Source organism: Pipistrellus hanaki (assembly GCF_964339955.1).
Source record: "Pipistrellus hanaki genome assembly, chromosome: 8".
In the NCBI taxonomy this organism is placed as follows: Eukaryota; Metazoa; Chordata; class Mammalia; order Chiroptera; family Vespertilionidae; genus Pipistrellus; species Pipistrellus hanaki.
This window is the reverse complement of record NC_140510.1, coordinates 40,885,431-40,897,550: the sequence shown is the minus strand read 5'-3', so window position 1 is coordinate 40,897,550 and position 12,120 is coordinate 40,885,431.

Genomic DNA, 12,120 nt, shown 5'->3' with positions numbered 1-12,120 from the left:
ATATAATATAAAGAAGGTTTGTTCATATTAATTGTATTTCATCTAGAGAAAGAAATACATTTTTAGTATAATTGGGATACAAAATCTATTCATTCCTAATACTCTTCCAGCAGGACTATATAATAATATTTTCAAATAAGCCCTCCTGATATATTGACAAATTAATTTACTTGTCTTTTATTTAAAAGACTATCTAATTCTTGAACCCAAACACACAATACAGGAAAACAAAGTTTGCCATACCCTCACTCTTCTTTGCTTCATACAATTTATCTTCATGTCCCAGCCTCCCTCCTTTAACAGCATCATGTTCCCCATTTCAGGTACTCAGTGATCTCCTTTTCATGTATTTGCTTCTAAAAACAAATCAAAAGTGGTTTTTAGCCCAGCCAGCATGGCTCAGTAATTGAGCGTTGACCTATGAACCAGGTGGTCATAGTATGATTTCCGGTCAGGGCACATGCCTGGGCTGTGGGCTTGATCTCCAGTTAAGGTTGTGCAGGACACAGCCAAGTAAAGTATACACTCTCATCATTGATATTTCTATCTTTCTCACCCTCTTCCTTCCCCTCTAAAATCAATTTAAAAATATATATTTTTTAAAAAGTGGTTTCTAAGAATTCAGTCATACAATTTAGGAATATCTAAAGGATTTTTCTTCTGATTTTTTCCGTTTTAACATTTAAATCTTTATGGAATGAAGTCTGTTTCATAACTAAGATATTTAAACACCACACAATTATATGGATGAGATGACACACACACATACAAATATATATATACCTTAATCCTAATGAGAACCAACAAGGTAATAAGGCAGAAGCAATAGAATGAAAACAAGAATTGATGAGAGAAATTAACATTTTATAATGTACAGTATTTAAAAACAAGTTAAGACAAGGGTGTCAAGACAATTCATTGGTCTCTCCAACAAAGGGCACTGAGTCTATTGGATAGCCACATACACAAAAGAATGAAGTTGAACCCCTTTCTTAGATCATATAGAAAAATTAAGCCAAAAATGGGTCATAAACCTAAGTTTAAAACTCTTAGCAATATTGTATGAAGTAAGGGGTACTCTTCTCCACTGGAGGTGGACTTCTTGCTATATCTCAAGAAAGAAAAATGTCTGAGATTTGCATGGGAGATTGAGTTGGTTTTATTTGCGTGGAATTAAATGCCTGTGCTTCTCAAGTCCCGTTTCCCTTAGTCCAGTCATAAAAGAAGTGTAGCTGGGGTTTCAGTAAAACCAGATGAAAAGCCAGTATCCAGAGTTCCCTTTCCATGGGAAAAGTTGGGTTCAGGCTAGATACAGTCCATTAATCTATTGTGTGTGGAGGGCTGCATGGCCGTGGGCCACACAGGAAACCAAGCATAAGCCATGAACCAAGCCTGCTAAAAGGAATCAAGAGAGTGAAGTTCTTTGTTCAGGGGGTTATATATCTCAAATTTCAGCACCCTTGCAGTTGCCATGCCCATTTTGGCTAATCACCTTTGTCCTGGATGTTGCTGACAAGAAAGCACATTCTCTAGTCATCCCAACTTTAGTGGGCATGCATCTACCTTCTCTTTGTTGGACGGCTAGGGTGTGTAAAGTTGTAGCTTCCTGCTGAAGCTGTCTAAATGACATGCCTATAACATCTGGCCTTCCTTTTGCCCCTTTCCTCTTATTAATAACTAGCTAATTACAATAATATCATTAGAAGAGAACATAGAAATAACTTTTTAAAATGTTTGTTGATGTATAGTTGATATACAATATTATATTAGTTTTCAGTGTACAATATAGTGACTCAACATTTATATAACTTATGACATGATCACCTCAGTAAATCTAGTAACCATCTGTTACCATTCAAAGTTATTACAATATTATTGACTATATTTCCTATGATGTATATCCTTATGACTTATTTATTTTATAACTGGAATATACTTCTTAATTTCTTTCGCCTATTCCAATCCTCTCCACTCTAGCAACCATCAGTTTGTTCTCTGTATCTATAAATCTGTCCTTGTTTTTTGTTTGTTTGTTTGATCACTTGTTTTGTTTTTTAGATTCCACAAAGGGAAATAATGCAATACTTGTTTTTCTCTGTCTGACTTATTTTATGTTGTCATGAATGTAAAAATTTTATTCTTTTTTTATAGATGAGTATTATTCCATTACATAATATACCACATTTCTTTATCCATTCGTCTATCAATGAACATGTTTATGATTTATAAAATAGTATTTCAATGCTTTCCTCTTCAGCAGTTAGCACATTATGGTGTAATGACACAAAGAATTGTAAGACTGAAGTTTCTCAAAATTATTTAAATATTTGTCTCTAGTTAGACTTCTGTGCATATGTGTATGTGATCAAAGATTGTTTACAATTCAATTATTAATTGTTCTCTATGCCACTAACCCATCATAATCAAAATAGACTTATTTTTCCTGGCAGATCTTTTCTGTCTAGGTCACTAGAAGTGGTCAAGAATTTAATTGATTGTGTAGCTTTAGTTATGTCAGATGAGCACTCTAGTTTATGATTGTGGCTATTTCTTGTTCACCTAATTGTCTACTTGTTGTTTAAAGTCTTTTACCACTCATTTAGTAACCATTAGCAACTAATTTAAGAAGTAAAAGCTATTTCCTTAATCTTCATTTTTGTTCTGGAAGTTATTATAAAAAGTTTGGGAATTTGTAGGACAAGTTTCTAATTAGTGAAGGAAAATTGCTCATGATACTCAATCATAAGAAAAAAAATAAACCACATTATTGTCAATTATCATAATTTACATTGCACTGCTTGTCAGTGATGATATAAATTATGCTAGTCCAATTAATTTACAAGGATGCTTTTCAAACAGAGAACACAGCAAGGGCAAAATCATTTGAATGTTTGATCACTTTTGCTGGTAATGATTCAATAGATTATAGAGATGTTGAAAAGTACATGAATCAGTGAGGCTTTACACAGATGCACTAGCACACTACAAAGGATGTGGAGAGACAAAATGAGCATGGATTAAACATAATAGAAAAAAATCAGGATGTTTAAATTAGAAATTTCAACAAAATCCCCATAAGAATTAATAAATAAAATGCTGTATTCTAAAGAAGGTTCCAGACATCTATATCTGAGACAAGTTTCATGATTCTCAAAACCCTGCATTCACCTCAAGAGGACAAAAGTTGGTCTGTGGAAATTAGAGGGGATTTTCAAAAAAAATCTTCTGCTGACTAGATCCCAAAACACCTTCCACTAAGAGGGAAGGGTCATTCAATCCTCACCTCAAGCATAGCCATAGGGGTTTCCCTGGGATCAATCATGGAGCTTAATACAAGCTCCATTTAATAAACAGTAGGAATCAGAAAAATAGAAAAATATGTTTGGCAAATTCTACTTCTGCAAAATGAAACAGAGTGATTTCTGCACTTAGAATAAAGTCCATCCTCAGCAATTCTTAGGAAAAAATATTTAAGTGTTTCTACACTCTGGAACCATCTTTAAACACTTTCAAGTGATTGAAAGAAATGGCAATTGCCATTTGAAAAGTCAATGAGATGTAGACAGTGATCTTTCTGAAGTGATTGCCAAAAAACCAGGAGCTGAGAGAGGAAACACTTTGCCAGGATTGTGGGGTAATGCTCTTGTGAAGTGAAGGGTGGTTGAATATTCTTAAATATTCCCTCTGAAGAGTCAGTCTTAAAAGAATCACCTTTAAACTCTGGTAATTCCTTAGATGTCAAGGTGAAGCCATCTTACAACCTTACCAACCAACTAAGAACTTTCCTTCTTCCCCTTTCCATCTCCACCCACCTTTAATCCTAGAAGGGCCTGAACATGAGTGCAAAACTGAGAGAAGTGGAATCTCAAGGGGGAAGAGAGGACTGACTTTCAATTTCCACCAAAGGGAGAGAAAATCCTAAAAATAAATCAATTTTAAAGTTTTATTCTCTAAATGGGTCTAGATACATACTGTTAGTAAACTTAGAATATGTTTATGACAAAATAAGACCGTGTGACTTTGTGCTACTTAAGAGTGATTGGGCATGCCCAAGATTTGAACCAAGAACAGGGGAAGAAATGCTTCCACTGTATATCATTTTTAAAAATAGTGTTACTTTTGAGATCATATCTGGGAGCTCTATCTGTTAAATGTATTATTTGGCTATGAATATTCTGTTAAAAATTGATGGTCCAATTGATCAATTTACAGTTGATCCTTGGGCAACACCAGAATTAGGGGCCCCAACTTCCTGTGCAGTCTCAAATCTGAATATAACTTTTGACTTTCCCAAAACATAGTTGTCCCTCTGTATCCACAGAAGATTTTTTCTAGGACCTCCTCGGATAACAGAATCCTCAGATGATCAACTTTTCTAATAAAATGTGTAGATCAATACATACAGTCAGCCCTCCACATCTGCATATTCCTATCTGTGGATCAAAAACAGAATGAGTATTTATTGAAAAAAATCTGCATATTCAAAGGTTCATTGTACATTATTACTCTGTGTAGGAGGATACTTATTTCTAAGGCTCCTGAATGGGGGTTGTTGCATATAATTTGTTTAGGCATTTTAGTAGCACCCTAAAATGATTATCTTATTTCAACAGTTTCCAAATAATGGAATAAGTCTGGCTAATTTTTAGATGACTAACACATAAACAATAAAAAGCTATTGGAAAAGTCTAGAAAAGTCCAGATATCATCATTCCAGGACTTTGTTATTGCCCTCTTTGTCTTAAGTCTTTTTAATACAAGCTCTGTAATAAGAATCTATAGAATTCTGAAAAGTACATGGTGTCAATAGGGCCACAGGATTTCCTTTGAAAAGCATCCATGAATACACTTCACAGAGACCATTCTGTGTAAGGTGAGTGACTTCAGACATTTACACATCTGAAATGCTATCCCAGTTTTAAAGTTGTTTCTATTTCACATAATAAATGGAAGAATGATCTTTCTCTGCAGGGCAGTCCCAGTCAGGTATCTCACAGCACCTGTGCATGCCTTCATCTCCATGCTCATGTTGTTAAAACTGCTCTGTTGTCAGTCTCCCTTTCTAGTCTGTAAGATCCTTGAGGTCAGGAACCAGGTTTTATTCTAGGCTGTGTCCCACAATCCAGCAAACTGGGTGGCACATCATAAGCTTTTAGTGAATTCTTGTTAAGAAAATAAATAGCCGAAATCGGTTTGGCTCAATGGATAGAGCGTCGGCTTGGGGACTGAAAGGTCCCGGGTTCGACTCCGGTCAAGGGCATGTAACTTGGTTGCGGGCATATCCCCAGTGGGGGGTGTGCAAGAGGCGACTGATCGATGTTTCTAACTCTCTATCTCTCTCCCTTCCTCTCTGTACAAAATCAAGAAAATATATTTTAAAAAAATAAAAAAATAAAAATAAAAAAAAGAAAATAAATAACCCAACCTTCAATATTTTTAAACATCCAGATTCCTGTCATAAACGATTCCTTAAACTTTGAAGGCAAGGTTTCCTGTATCATTGTATTTTTAACAGTAACATTACGTTATTTTTCACATAAAACACATTGGACATGTCTCTGATGTATCATAATAATTAAAAAGCAAAGATGCATGGCATGATTCTTACTTTGATGTTTCCATTCCTAAGAGATAGAGAGCTAATCAGGCTGGACACTTTCATTTATGTTTACAAACCTACCCAGGTCAAGGAACCTGCAGCCTTGCTTTAACATGGCTACGTCCTCTGCTGTGTTCTTAAAACAGAATGAATGAATGAATGAATGAATGAATGAAAAATAAATAAATAAATAAATAAATAAATAAATAGAGTAAATTAGTAGCACCTATCTAAAGGCTGGGAGGCTGAGACTCTTAAAACAGTGAGAATAAACCAACAACTAATATTTATTCAAGTGCTTACAATTGTCCAGCCCATGCAGAGCACCTGCCTTGGTGTTAATCAGCATTTAACTACTGTGTGAGCTGCTGCCAGACCATACTTACTGCCAGGAAGTGTTTTAGATTCTAAAGTCTGTGTTTGCATTATCAGCCCTTCTATTTGGCTCCCTCCTGAGCTTACCATAGCCTGTGCCCGCCCACCTGCTCAGTGCGGCTGCAAAGCACCATGCCATGTCCATTTATGTCCCACAGGATGGCCCGCCCTCAGCCCACCTGCTCCATTTGAGACCGAACAATTGAGTCCAGGTGTACAGTGACCCATAGCAACAGGAGCCAAAACCAGAGCCACCTGTCGAGCTGGGAAGCAGAGGGAAATTTTTTTCTAGGAGACTACACATTGCTAATTTGGGGCAAATTATTGTCTGTAGCTGGAGAAACACTTTACTAAGGAAGTAAAAGTACTATTATTTCCCAGATAGAAATTCTACAGAAAGGACTTGTGTTGCTAGAGATAAGCTATTGCAAAATAAATAAATAAATAAATAAATAAATAAATAAATAAATAAAAATAAATAAATAAAGGTGTCATCCAAAAGATTTTAAAAGACATTTAGTAATATTATTAAGCGGGGAGATAAGAATTGCTTAGGTCTATCCACACAGTTGTGTAGATCCGTGGTAAATTATTGATTGGATTTTTTTCTCTCCATAAAACCAAATTTTGTATGCTAAAGTTACTTCTTTGTCTTTTTTATTATCTAGGTGTAAACACTGTAACACACTTAACATTTCCTTATGGGACTTTTACTCTTAACAATTGTGCGTCTGCTACCCTTTTCATTTGGGTCAAATTTGAGAATCGTTATCCATAAACTATGTATTTGTCATTAAAAAAAAATTATTTCCACACTTAGCAATTCAAAACTTCTGATACCAGTACTTCTGCTGTTTGGAGTTCTTGATTTTAACTTTTTTTTTTTTTTCCTTTCAGGTTTCTTCATTAGGTGTCAGATTGGAGATTCTACAGCACTATAAAATACATTACCTCTTTTGTTATAATAAAAAATATTCCTTTCAGAGATATTTTATTGTAACTTATTTTATGTTTTTTTCCCCATTCATTTCCACAATTATTTAAAGCATTAAATATTTTGTACAAGGGATCTTTTTAGAGATTACAAGGACAAGAAAAATATTTACACTCTCATGAGTCAATCTATTTGGTGATCTAATATATTGACTAATTATAATAAATGTCAACACATAATAAATGCTAAAAGAAGCAAACCAGCTTTTTTACCAAATCCCTTACTGTGAAAATGAAAGTTCAGTGATCACTGACATTCCTATCCTATATTCACCAGCTGTGTGATCTTGGTCAAGTCACTTGACCTCTTCAAGCCACAATTTCTACTAATGAAGACAATACCAACATTTATTTCATAGAGCTGGGGGGGAGAAGAGGGATCCATGTGAAATACATAACCAGTGCTTGCCAATCATTATGCCCCCAAAATATAAGCCATTACACTTTTATGGTCATATTTTTTATCAAAAGGTCAGGAAGATAAAAGGATATATGAACAAATTAATGAAAAACTGAGAAGTAAATTGTTTGGATAGAAGACTTTGGCTAAGGCCTTGGAAACCACCCTTGTGGTGATGAGGAAGGGAGGCGACAAGTCCTGAACATTTCAGTTTAAATATCTTTCCACGTCAATGGAATGGGGCACCAGAATCTAAATAAAATTTTGTAGAACGTAAGGAAATATGGCATTACCTGAATGCCCGCATCGGGTCCAGGTTGATGAGAAGGAAGAGCTTACTCCTTCCACTCCTGTGTGGCATCATTTGGCCACTCAGCGGCCACTCGGAAAGGTGGATTCCTCCAATTTGATTATCTAGGTGTTTGCTACAAGTCCAGAGGAGAGAAAGCTGTTCCAGAAAGACATAAGTAAGAGAAAGAAGGGAATGTTCAAGAGACTCTGAAAATGCACATGAGGTTTATAGCAAATGCTCAGTATTTGTCCCAACTAGTAAAGTTAGAAAACTGGGTAGAAAATAGTAGGTTAAAAAATTACAGTGTGGCCCTGACCAGTTTGGCTCAGTGGATAGAGTATTGGCCTGCAGACTGAAAGGTCCCAGGTTCGATTCCAGGTACATCCCCAGTAGGAGGTGTACAGGTGGCAGGTGATAAGATGTTTCTCTCTCATTGATGTTTCTAACTATCCCCCTTCCTTCCTCTCTGTAAAAAGTTAATAAAATATATTTTTAAAAAATTACAGTGTGAAAAAGACAAGAAGGAAGTTAGGGTTTAAAGGAATAAAGAGAAACTGAGAGAAGAGACAATGAGAGATTTCTGCAGTGACCCCTTGTGGCATACAGATTGAGAGCAGCAGGTTTTTAAGAAACAGGAATTAGGGTCCTTTTCTCTAGAGGCTTGAAAAGAGGCAAAAACCTTAAAAAGGAATGGCTAAATTTTACACCGAAAAGATGTGAACCCAGGCACCAAGACTCTCAGCCTCAAAAATATTTTGACAAAATATACCATAGACATGAGTCATTGCTTAAATTTATTATCTTAGTAAATCCTTCTTTATGATCATTCATAAAATTGCAACCCACCACCCTATCTGGCATTCTAATCCTTACTTGCTTTAACTTCTTAACACTATTATCTTCTATCATAGTACATAAATGACTAGTGCATTATGATTATTTTTATTGTCTATATCTTCTCCACACCTAAAATATAAACTTCCTGAAAGTGGAGATCTTTGCTTTGTTTACTTATTAGTTCTAAGCACCAAGAATATTTCCTGGCAAACAGTAGATGCTCAATAATGCAGGGATTGGTGAAAATAGGTTTACAGTGATTCATATGGAAACAGACATAGAGATTATGATTATTACAGTAGCTTTAACTCAACGAAGCCATGATGGCACAGTGCACTTAGATACAATCTCATAAGTGCTCAAATTGCTGGTCTTCATTATTTACACATTCTTGTAGTCTACTTGCTATACTCAAGCACACTTTTGCATACTCACAACTATAAACCTACTTTGCCAACCCCTGTATTTATTAAATAAACTAGAGGCCCAGTGCACGGATGGGATCAGGCCGCCCGCCTCGATCGGGGACTATCAGATGGGGCAGTCAGGGGAGGGGATGTTGGAAGTTGGCAGGCCAGTCTCACCCCCTGGTGGAACACCCTGTCAAACTCCCAGTCGAGGAGACAATTTGCATACCACGCTTTTATTATATAAGATGAATCCTTGTGACCTATGCAAATATCAGACCAAAAATTGAACCCTTCATCCCCACCTTCATGATTCAGCCCTATGCAAGATTCTGGAACTTTGATATTGTCAATGCAAGAAATGTCCAAACGTGTAGAGAATTTTTATGAGTTTATGTGAGCCAATTGCCGGGAAGTAAAAAAAATCTCAACACATTGAGAAAATACTCCATAGAATGGCAGTTTTGAACTTGATTTCATACATCACAGTCAAAGGAGAAGATGTAAGGGAGTTACATGAAATCCATTGTTGATAGATTAGGGAGGTGGGAGAAAGCAAAATGGGGAAATTTCCAGGATTATGTAAAAAGTAAAGCAGACACATATTTCTTTTATATTGGTGGGTATAAGATAGTTAACAATGAACAGCACATAGAGATGGTATACTGGAGAACAAGGTAAAAATGAGGAGATCTGTGGTCTCTGCTCTAGTGGGAGGCTGTGGCTTGAGAAATCTAGAAAAAGAAAATTACCCTGACATCCAAAGGTATTTATTATAGACGCAAAAAGACAATACATAGTTTCTGTTAACGTAAAGATTTGCCTTTGTCAAGAAAGATACTGGCATTTCTTGAACATGGCTACCCTCCATGACTTGCTGTTTGTTAGGAAGTTTTAATTTCAGACCATCCTATATGGTTCGATTCAGTCTCTGAATTCACAAGGCTCCCATGCAGGCCTCCCCTGAGCTTGTCAGGTTTAGTATTGCCACTTTTTCACCCACGATATGATAGGTGGAGGTACCCCAATAATTTCCGAATTTGAAATTACACACCTGGGTATAGTAGATTAAAATTCATATACAGTATATAACGTCCTTTATAATAAAAGGCTAATATGCCTGTGACCCTTCCCCCTGGCCAGCCTGGCTCAATCTTTCAAATTTATAGACAGTCATCTATCTCTGCTTCCATCAGTTTATGCATAGCAACACCTTTCTCTCGAATTTACAACAGTAACACCCCAAGTTTCACCCTGTCTTTCCTCTTGGCCTCCTTAGTAATGCAGTCCCTTGCTTCCTTTCCAGTTTTTCTTTGTTAGCATCTCCCAATTTCTCCCACACCCCTGGTCTCCATTCTTCTCTCAACAGCCCCTCTCTGCCCACAGCACATTGGAAAGTTGCCTTAATTTACCTTGTAAACTTAAACAGGGAAGTTATTTTCTAAAATACTAATACAATTTCAATTTATGATTAAAATATTTTTAATTTAATTTCTTCACTAATATAAAGTGAACTCATAAACTGTGAAGAATATGTTTTTTTGCCATTTTTTCTAACTTTACATCAGAAGCTTTTCAAATAGTTATACTTAGAAGATAGAGGGTCTAAGCATTGTTTCCTATCTTACTGTGTTAGCATTAAATAATGCTAAACAAACTGTAAACTATTCATGGGAGTTCAAGTAAATATTTTCAAAAAAATTAAACGTTTGAGTCTTCTCATATTGACTTAATCATGCATAGATTTAGACATAGTTACTTGTACCCTGCAAATTTTAGAAGAAAGCATTAGAGATTGTATAAATGACTTGTCTAAGTGCTTACTTATAATTCACAATAAATGCTAAGGGATCATGGAAATAACAGCAACATATTTTTCCCGTTAGCTTAGTCGATCTGACTGCTTGATAGCGTCACACTAACAAATCTGTGTAGGAAAAAAAAAGGTCTGTTGCTTAGCCACAAAGCCCTAGAGTGGAAAGTACATGTGCATGCGGGTAAACAGATTATCCATAGAACCGTGAGAGAAGCAGGGAAGTGTATCTCTAGCACCTGACCAAACCTGCTTCGCATCTGTCTGTGTGTGATGAAACCCCATGGCATTTAATGGGCGCTTATGAGCATCTAAGCATATTCAGTTATTTGAATGAATGGCATTCTCATTTCCAACAATGTGCATAGTAATATGAAAGGTAGTATTCAAAGACTGCAGTTAAGTGGATACTTTGCCTTTATAGATCGCCACAAACTGTTGCACTCTTGGGAAGTTGGAGTGAGTTTGCCTGCTTTTTAGAAATAGAATAGGATCTTGTTCTAACTTTGGTGTTAAATGTCAAGGCTTTTCTCATTTCTGGCTTTCTAAATGGAAGAGAGAAAGAATACAACAATTTATAAACAGTGTCACAAATAACATCTTATGCCTAAAGATACTATTGTATACCTACTATGTGCCAGGCATTGTGTTAAAATAAAGAAAAGGATATGAAAAAACTACATAAAAGTATAGTACTTGCTCCGAAGGAATTCATAGCCTTGTGTAGTAGAGTGTTAAGGAGAATTATTGGAAAGAAGCCAACATTTACAGTGAAGTAAGGAAAATACTATCATGATGATATAACAAAATATAACCATAGCATAGAATGCTACTTACATAATCTGGGGAATACAGAGGAGGGTGTCTAAGATGTTTGTGGGGAGAACAAGAGAGGATATCAAGTTCATTATCCTGAGTTTTCAAGAATAAATAGCCGTTGGCCAGGTATTAGAGAAAAATGGGGATGAGAAGGGCAGTGATGAAAAGTAATTTGAAACAAAGAATAACACTGTAAAAGAACTTGGGACAAATTAGCCCAAGATACCTTCAGGAGGTTGTAATTACATAACTGTATAGTCACAACATGGAGGATACTCTACATTGGAAATCACTTGGAAATGTAGTAATTTTTACTGCATTATTTTTTTAGAGTAAGATACTACTGAACTGAATTATACCTAATAAGTAATATTATGACAGTTATTATATCTGGAATATTTGAGTCCTTGATGTAAAATTACGTTGTCTTCTGAGTAGACTTTAAACTGACAGTTATCCCATTTTTAAACCAATTTTTAGCACCACATAATTTTTGCTTTTCTGTATCAAATTTTTTTCACCTGAAAAATGTGAACAATATGTACATTTCTAACTTTTTAGAGATGTTGGAAAGAAAAAAAATAT